At 45.9% G+C, this 9,557-nt stretch overlaps 1 pseudogene across 1 annotated transcript; it reads right to left on the bottom strand.

Annotated features, from left to right (window-relative positions):
• Positions 1-4,416: 4,416 nt before the first annotated feature.
• LOC308506586 (glyceraldehyde-3-phosphate dehydrogenase-like) lies at positions 4,417-5,424 on the bottom strand (annotated as a pseudogene). Its single transcript has one exon. The product of its transcript is annotated as a glyceraldehyde-3-phosphate dehydrogenase-like (transcript).
• Positions 5,425-9,557: the final 4,133 nt, after the last annotated feature.

Here is a 9,557-nt window from a genome sequence, read left to right as displayed (position 1 = left end):
GTTGTTTGTTTCTTTTATTCCACATTTATTTTTGCAGACACAAAAATGAAAATGACACAGCTCTGTATTCAAGATTAATCAAAGAGCAGACACAGACAGCACAAATCATGACACACAATAACAGCTACACAATAGCAATGTAAACAATGCTATGGGAGCACAGATGAGGGCCCAGTGAGAGCCAGGAGAGTCAGAGCTTTACAAAGGTTTCATTTCAGGTCCTTCTGGTGTTGCTGCTGCCCAGTTTTTTCATGGGACACTGGGTTTTCCCACAGCCACAATGGCAGAGGTCCCAGTGTCCAATCACTGATTCCATGGAAGTAACAGACAGAGAATGGGGATGGGGGTCCATGTTTTGTTGGTGTGAATCTGGAAGCCGTGACCTACTTCTGGAGGCAATGGTGGTCACAGAAATCCATCCCTGGATTATAACCGGGAGGGTGTGTACCTAGACCCATCAATTGCTGTGTCAGCTTCCTGATTCCCCAACTGCCAAGATGGCAGCTCCCCAAATAGGCTGCTTCTGTGTTGTTGTTTTGGAAGTCACGCTGAAAGCCCACTCTTCCAGCCATCTAAGGATTTTATGAGCACCTTATTCCCTTTTTGATTAAAAACAGCTAGACTGGTTTATGTTAGCTGCAAGTCAATCCTGTCTGATAATGGAAAACATTCAGAGGCATTAAATGATTCACCCAAAGTCTGATCTCCAGGCTAGGACTGGAACCCAGTTCTCTCAACACTAAGTCCTTTGTGCTGTTCTTTCTCCAGTCAACTATATCTTACACAGGAATGGAAAGAGAGAATGGTGCTAAGCCTAAGGAAAGGGCTTGGGTTTGGGGTGCGGTTTGGTGCGCAAATCTTCCTCCCAAGTTCCTCTTCTCCTCCAGAGTTCTTGGCTAAGGAAGCATTCACACATCGAACAAATATCAAATAAAAACGAAATGTTATTCTTTTAGAAGCAAAGCAAACCCTGATACTCCCATAAAGTGAGATTCCAAGGTAAATTGGGGGGAGTCATGAAGTGTAGGCTTCTCCCCATTCCAACAGATATGGTGAGATCCCCCAATCTTCTGGCTTGAGCAGTCAAATGTACCAGCATGGCCAACCTAAAGCAGGGACCCTTGGGTGTCATTACCACATGGAAGCAGGACTCACTGGCGAACTTTTGTAATGACATGAGAATCAGGTAGAGAGAGATGGAGAAGGATTTCCATCAATGTCTTGGGCTCCAACCACCCAGATTGGTAGTTCTCTCTCTTATATGGGGGTGAGGGAAAGGAAGCTAGAAAATGGATGGAAAGAACAATGGAAGGGCAGGCAGAATTCTTCACCCCCTTTGGACAGCAGTGAGACTCTGGGGAGAAGATCCTGAGCATTCTCCTCCCCCTGTGGAAAGTAGGACTAATAGGAAACACTAGGTCCTAGAGTCTAGGGTATCTGGACAACCAGGGGAACCAGGAGGGTACCAGGTCCTGGAAAGAATGGTGAAAGATTTGAAGAGAGAAAGGTTGACAGAAAGATGCAGGGTATTGCAGAGATTCCTTGTCCCCCTTCACTATCTTGTTCAAGAATCTTTTAGAATTTAGAGCTTTTACATCAACACATAAATGCCTAGATGAACATCTCTATCAGATTGATGTTGAGAGATGCAAAACTCTTATGCCTCATGCTGGGCCTGCTTGGCTCCATTCCCTTCTAAGTGATGCTTGTTCATAAGTTGGCATTCATCTTACTCTGGTGAGTTTGTTTTATCACGGACTCACTGAGAGAAAAAAAAAAAAACATTGCAACTTACCACAATAAAGTAAATATCACAAGATAAATGACAATGTTGGAATGGAAACCACTTAGGGACTCAGAATGGTCAGAAGCAAACAGTTTCTAGACTATTAGCTGTTAAAGGTCATGCCTTATGTCACCCAAAAGGGGTTTCTCCTAGATTTATAGCATGCTCTCGAGGAAGATTTATTGCCATGTTAATTTTTTCCCCCATTTTAACTTTATGAACTATCAGCCTGGAATTCTCTCTAAGTTATTTAGGACTGAGGAGTTGCTGGTTTATAAGAAATGCTTGTGGTACATTTTCTACAATGTTAATATCCATATTATGAATCAGATTATAATGCCCTTGAGAAGGAACCAAATCACCATCTTCCATTTGCCTCTTCAGATTCACTCTCTAATGTTTTCTACCCGGCGCTCTGTCCCAGAAAACTGACCTGGAAAGACACAGAATAAGACTCTTACCTTTGGCTTCCAGTTGGGGGACAGGCACAAGGAGAACTGGCTGGTATTGGAGGGAGGAAGGACTTAGGCTTGGGGCATTTACTTCTGCAGATCCCTCTTCTGTGCTCCATGGTGGGCTCCACCCTTGATGAAAAGTGGTAGCTCCTGTCAGGTAGCCCACTCCTCATAGTTCTCTCTGTCTCTAGTCTCCAGTTACCCCTCCCTCCCTGTCATAGATTGTATCATTTGTTTACAGATGTTCATGTCCTTTCTCAAGGCAGAGTTTGAGCCCACCCCACAGATTTTGGACTTGGCCATCTGACTTGCCTTGGTCCATGGAACATAAAAGCAGGGTATGATATTCAACACATCAGAGCAGAAGCAGTATGTGTGTTCTTTCATGGTCTGGCTCTGCCCTCCATCATCAGACAGTATGTCCCAATCCACAACTACTGTCAGCCTGGATTCTCACATGTGAAGACATGTGCAACTCAGTCAAGCCAGCCAAGTGGAGCTAAGGCCCACTGAGTCCAGCTGAACCCAGCCGAGCCCAGCCGAGTCAAGCAGAACCACACCCAGTCGCCAGCCCTTGGGTCACATGCACAAGAAACAGACATTTGTATCATAAGCCAGAGATCATTGAGGTTGTCTGTTATCACAGCAAAAGTCAACCGATACATTTTCATTGCCCCTTCAGACCTATTTTTAAAGAGCACCTACTTTCTTAGATTTTTCTATACCCCTTGGGGTTTCCCCCACACACTTCCCAAGCCTTTATAAATAGTTCCTTTATTAAAGACTCCTCAATTTACTTAAGTGATTATGGCATCTGTTTCTTGCTGAGACCCTAACAGATACATGTCATATGTAGAGCTGAGAATATTATAAGAAGCCACAGAAAGGCTTGATATAGAGAGCAACGCTTCCAAACTCGAACAGTTAATACAAGGAAACAGAGGATGGGAGGGAGGAAGAAGAAAAGAAGGAGGAAAATAAGGAGGAGGAGGAAAAAGAAGAGAAGGAGGAGGAGGAGAAAAGGATGAAGGAGAAGGAGGAGGAATGAGAAGGAGGAGGAAGTGAGGGGAGAGATGCCGAGGAAGGAAGAGGGAGGGAAGAGGGAGAAGAAAGCAGTTATTGAGGATTTACTATGTGCCAGACACTGCGCTGAGAAGTCAAAGGTTATCTAGTTTCATCCTTACAACAACCCTAGGTACTATTAATTATGCTCATTTTGTAAACAAAAAGAACAGAGTAAGCAGCTCTAACAAGGTCACCCACAGAAAAGTCCAGATAAATCGTTCCACAGCCTCAAGACAGAACACATCTATTATAGTACTGGTGGTGAAAGGCTTCATGATGACGGCGTCTGAGAGGGCCTTGAAGCATGGTGGAGTGACGCTAGTTATTCAAAACTCTTGGACAATGGATGCCAGGTCTTGCTGGGCAGGGGAACTACAAAAACAAGGACAATTTGCAAAGTGCCAACAGCGAAGCAAGTCAAGTTCATGCCTTTGATAAAATGTGAGTCTCTGAGTAGCTCCAGAGCTGATTTGGGTTCTGTGGATTTCATAAAAGAAGCTCCATTTAAAGCCTACTACGTGCATAGAACAAGCAGCACACAAATAAGTGAGCCGTGGGGCTCTCCTCTGAGGGAGAGGTGAACATACAAGTTCCCATTGTCTCTTGGGCGTTATTTCTGCTTCAAGATTGTCCTCACACAAGTGACAATTTAGAAGAGGCCTCTACCTTGCACTGATCTTCCAATCACACTCTGTCCATTCACCAGTATTGCATGGAAGTCTGTCTCTAGAAATGCAGGCAGATGTGCCATTATTTAATTGTAATGAGCCTTTTGGAAGAAGACTCACACAACCAGTTCTGCAGCATCACCAATTACCATTTACAAATGATCGACACATTATTGATAAGGCTGCTGATTCCACTGCTGGGTAACTGAAATCCTAATCCTTTCTATTTTTGGGGGGGAGGTTGGTGAGGGGTACAGTGAACTTTATTGATAGTGCATGACAATGTAGGTCTCCCTAAGACCCTTCTTTTCTTCAGGGGGTCTGAGATGGAAACTGCGGACATCAGGAGATTCTCAGTCTGTTGTGGATCAATTTGGGGCAAAGACTCTCCAGCAGCTGAGGGCCTCTCTTCCTCTCATTGGGGCTGGTGGTCCGGGGGCTCTTACTCCTTGGAGGCCATCTAAACCATGAGGTCCACCACCCTGTCACTGTAGCCAAATTCACTGTCATACCAGGAAATGAGTTTGACAAAGTGGTCATTGAGGGCAATGCCAGTCCCAGCATAGAAGGTGGAAGAGTGGGTGTCACTGTTAAAGTCACAGGAATCAGCCTGGTTCTCGGTATAACCCACGATGCCCTTGGGGGCCCTCCAACCCCTGCTTCACCACTTTCTTGATGTCATCGTATTTGGCAGCTTTCTCCAGGTGGCAGGTCAGAGCCACAACTGACACATTGGGGGCAGGGACACAGAAGCTCACATGCCAGTGAGCTTCCCATTCAGCTCAGGGATGACTTTGCCCACAGTCTTGGCAGGAATGATGTTTTGGGCAGCTCCTCGACCATCATGCCACAGCTTCCCCTAGGGGCCATCCACAGTCTTCTGGGTGGCAACGATGGCAGAGACTGTGGTCATGAGTCCCCCCACAATGCCAAAGTTGTCATGGATGACCTTGGCCAGGGAGGCCAAGCAGTTGGTGGTACAGGAGGCTTTGCTGACAATCTCGAGAGACTTGTCATACGTCCCACAGTTCACACCCATCAAAGACATGGGGCATCTGCAGAAGGGGCAGAGATGATGACCCTCTTGGCTCCACCCTTCAAGTGAGCCCCAGCCTTCTCCAAGGTAGGGAAGACACCAGTGGACTCCACAACATATTCAGCATCAGTGTCACCCTGTTTGATGTTGGCGGAATCTCGCTCCTGGAAGATGGGAATGGCTTTCCCTTAATGACAAGATTCCCATTCTCAGCCTTGGTGGTGCCTTTGAACTTGTCATGGCTGGAATCATACTAGAATATGTAGACCACGTAGTTAAGATCAGTGAAGGGGATTCCTTGATGGCCACAACATCTACTTTGCCAGAGTTGAAAGCAGCCCTGGTGACCAAGCACCCAATACGACCAAATCCGTTCAGGCTGACCTTCACCATCGTGTCTCAGGGCCACAGCTGGCACTGTGACGGGAGACGCAGCCAATGGTCACAGGAGCAGAGAGCCTTAATACCTTCTGATTTCATCTCCTTTCCTGGAAAGGTTCTCAGCCACCAGTGTATCTGCCGAACTCCTTCACCTTCAAAGTGGAACTCCAACGTCCCTTGTGAAGTCCTACGATAAGTGGCTGGTTGAGCGCAAACACTCGGCTACTCAAGCTCTAAACCCCAGCTCCAACCTGGCTGTGTGACCACAGGCAAGTTACTAAACGTCTCTTTGCCTCAGTTTCCTCAGTTATCTGATTCCTCCTTTTAGATATTGGCGAGTAAGGCAAAGAGCATAAAAGCCTTCTGGACCCAATAAGATAAGAGTGCCTACCCATGAGGCTGCTGTAAGAAATGAATGTGTACCTTCTGTAGAGAGTGCAGAATGGTGCCTGGCACATAGCGAGTGGCATTGAAATGTGTGTTATTATTTCTGTATACCTTCGCTCCTAACAAACTGTGCTAATTAGCTCTGTCTTTCCAGCCAGACTTGACTTAATTCCTTGAGGGAAGTGTTCTGTGCGTCTTATTCACCTTTATGGCCCCAACTCTCAGCCTGGTATATAGTAGGTTTTCCGGAAATATTTCCTATTTGCTGGTTATTTTGAGCTCAGCTAAGCTTTTCTCCCTCCCCCACACTTGGGCTGGTTCCACCAGCCTTCTGGGGAAACATGGAAGCATGTCAAGTGACCCCTTTGAAGGAGGACAGGGCTTGCTGATCTGAAGACAGCTAACCACACAAGTATAGTTTTCCCTTTTTGAGACAAATCATCACCCTGTTACTGTATCTGCTCCTGCATGGGCCATGTTCACTATTTCTCCAATTCCAAGGCAAGCACAGGCCAAGAAGGAAACAGGGCAATGAAACAGGACAGATGGGGACAGTGGCAAGCAGGCAAGTACGTGCCCTGAATGGACAAGGCAGCTCCTAACTCATCACTGCCATAAAAGTTGCGGGGTCTGACGTTGCCAGAGCTCTTGATGTTTCAAGAGAAAGTAACGGTTTGTGGGCCACCTCCTGATTTTTAAATATTTGTGACAAGCTCAAAAAGATTAAAAGTATTTTGCAAATCATATAACACACATCTGGCGGGGAGGTGAGGTGATGGATATATTAATTAAGCAGACGGAGGGAATCCTTTCACAAAGTATATGTATCATGATGTACACTTTAAATATATTACAATTTTGTTTGCCAATTATACCACAGTGAAACTTAAAAATAGCACATATCACTAGTTAGCACTAGTTGGCAACTTGTGACTTACTAGCAAGAGCTACGAACCAGCCCCCAGGCACAGTCTGAGTACATAATTTCCAATAGACAACCCAACGTTAGGTCCAATGGTAATAGATGAATAAACTAGTTCTGAAAATAGCGTGGTTCTGTACTTTAGGTGCTCATTCTTTCCTTTGTCCCCCCTCAGACAGTAATTCCCACTCATTTTCTTCATGCTGTTTACAGCCCCATTTTTCTCAGTACTAGTTTGACAAGTGTTCATTGAGCAACGACTACGTGCACAGTTTAGAAACTAAGACACAGCGGTGCACATGACAGAGATAATCTCTGGTCTTAAGAGAGTCATTCAGGCTTTCTTATTACTGCATGGCCCTGCCCCAGTATCGACCACGTACCCGCCATGCATCTGCTATGCCCCAGGCCAGAATTGCCTCATGGGAATGGGAAAGCCCCATGGAGATCTGCGAGTTGCCTGTGGTCGGCCAGATTGATATTTAAAAGCATCTAATGCCCTTCCTGGGGGAAGATTTAGTTCCCTGCCCCATTGGCAGCAGCCTTAGCTGTAGGACTTGATTTTGCCAGAGAAACATGAGCAGAAGAGAGATGTGATATTTCCAAGTAGAGACTTTAAAACCCAGCTTAGCAGTTGCCATATTCTGGTTTCCTTTCACTACAAATAACACAACTTTCAAGGTAGAGTCTGTTCCATCAGCCCGAGTCATGGAATAAAGCCACCCTCAATGAACCTGAGGCATGAGTACAGGACAAACCGATGGCTCAGAACCACAGAGGTGGGGTCATTTGTCATTGCAGCATGACCTCGCCGATTCAGGGCCCTTAACGGCCAACGGGTCTACAGTCAGGTTGAGTTGGGCTTGAATCCTGACCTTGCCATTTACAACCTTACCATGTTGGCATGTGCCATTTTGGCAAGTTGAGTAACCTTTCTGAGCCTTAATTCCTTATTTATAAAAACGAGGATAATAATGCCTACCACATATACATTTGAGGTAAAATCTAAATGAGATAACAAACATGGAGACCTTCGCTCTGTTTCTGGCACCCCACAAACATCTGTCCTCAACCTTTCTCCATCTGTAAGTGCAACCCTAACAAGCAAAAATGTGGGTACACATGCATCTCCCCATTCCCCGGGAGCCTTTTTTCCCCTGTCCTGTCCTCCTGACCAGCATTCAGACCATCTTCTGCCCTGCTCTACACTTCCATACTTGCTCTCCTGTTGTCCCTTCTGACAAGCACCCTGTTGTCCCCTGCACGCACACCCAGACATTCATCTTCCTTCTGACGCCTGCCCTTCCTCCCTTTTCCAGCAACAACTGTCTTACTCGAGAGCCTCAACCTCTTTGCCTGCATCTGTAATCACCAGTGAAATGCTGAGCACAGCTGGATTTTCACAGCCAATGGTTAATTGCAGGGAGCTGAGGGTGACCCAATGGCAATTTCAAGTATTTGGAGTGTGAAATAATGAAGATGCTGGTGAGCAGACAGCCTGAAAATCAGCATACAGCCCCCCTGGACTGCTTCCAAGGGTTCTGATGAAAGCGCCTCTCCCCATCTGGTGAGGCCTGTGCTTGAGTTGGGAAGCAGACAAGAACCAGAGACCACCCCAGGGAGAGGCGTGGCAGGAAGAGTGCATCCTCAGACCTGTAGAAGGATTGTGATACCTTCCCAGTTAGCATGGCAGCTAGGCTCAGAAAGGAATACACAGGAAGTAAGCAGCAAAATCTTTAATGAGGTGGTGACCTTGAAGTCCCAGGCTTCCCCTAGCCAGCCACAGGGGTCCCTGATCCCTACCACCTTAATGAAAGCCTCCACTAACACACCCACCAAAGAACAGGCCCCATGGATAAAAAAGGAACCTGATCAAATATGTGAGACCCGCAGCTCAGTGCTCTGAAAACCATGAGGTCAGCCCGTGCCCCACATTTTATCTTTCTTTGCCCAATCTACAATCCAGACAGTAGTGGGTAGATAAATAAATACCCAAGGAGACTACTTTAGAGGCTTCATGTGGTGTCATGGGTTTATCTGTACAGAGGAAAGTTTCCTAAAACGTCTTCAACTTCCAAAAGCAGCATTTTTTTTTCCTAAGTGCTTATTCTGTGCCAACACTGGGGACAAAGCAATAGAAAAATCTAGGCCCCTGTTTTCAAGGAGTTTACAGTCAAAGGGGAAGAAATATAAACAAAGAAACCATTTGAACAGTGAGGCAAGCCCAAGGTGTGGGGCGTGGGGAGAGGTAAAAAGTGCTTACCATATGACAAGTGCTCCATAAAATAGTTAATGTAAACGAATTTGTTAATTGTGGAAATAATCAATAAATGGAATCCCTATACCAGGTACCTTCTTCTCACAAGACATTTGTACATGCTCGTCCTCTGTCTGGAACACTCTTCCCCCAGTTACCTGTGTAGGACATTCTTGTTGCTGCTGTAACAAATTACTATAGACTTAGAAGCTTAAATCGTTCATATGTTCTTTTACTGCTTTGGAGGTCAGAAATCTAAAATGAAGGATTTAGCAGGGCTGCGTTCCTTTTGGAGGCTTCAGAGGAAAATCGGTCTCCTTACCTTCCCCAGCTCCTAGAGGCCACCTGCGTTCCTTGACTGCTGGCCTTTCCTCACATCACTCCAGCTTCTTACTTTGGTCATCCTTTCTCTTCCTACTGACTCTCACCTTTTTGCCTTCCTCTTTTAAAGATCCTTGCGATGACATTGGGTCCCCCAAGAAAATCCAAGATAATGTCTCCATCTCAAATCTTTAATCACATCTGTAAAGTCCCTTTACCACGTAAGGAAATAGTCACAGGTTCTGGGGATTAGGATGTGGACATTCCTGGGGGGTTGGG

The sequence above is a fragment of the Rhinolophus hipposideros genome, assembly GCF_964194185.1.
Source record: "Rhinolophus hipposideros genome assembly, chromosome: 13".
NCBI classification, from domain to species: domain Eukaryota; kingdom Metazoa; phylum Chordata; class Mammalia; order Chiroptera; family Rhinolophidae; genus Rhinolophus; species Rhinolophus hipposideros.
The sequence above is the reverse complement of the archived record's forward strand: the minus strand, read 5'-3'. Positions and strand labels throughout refer to the sequence as shown.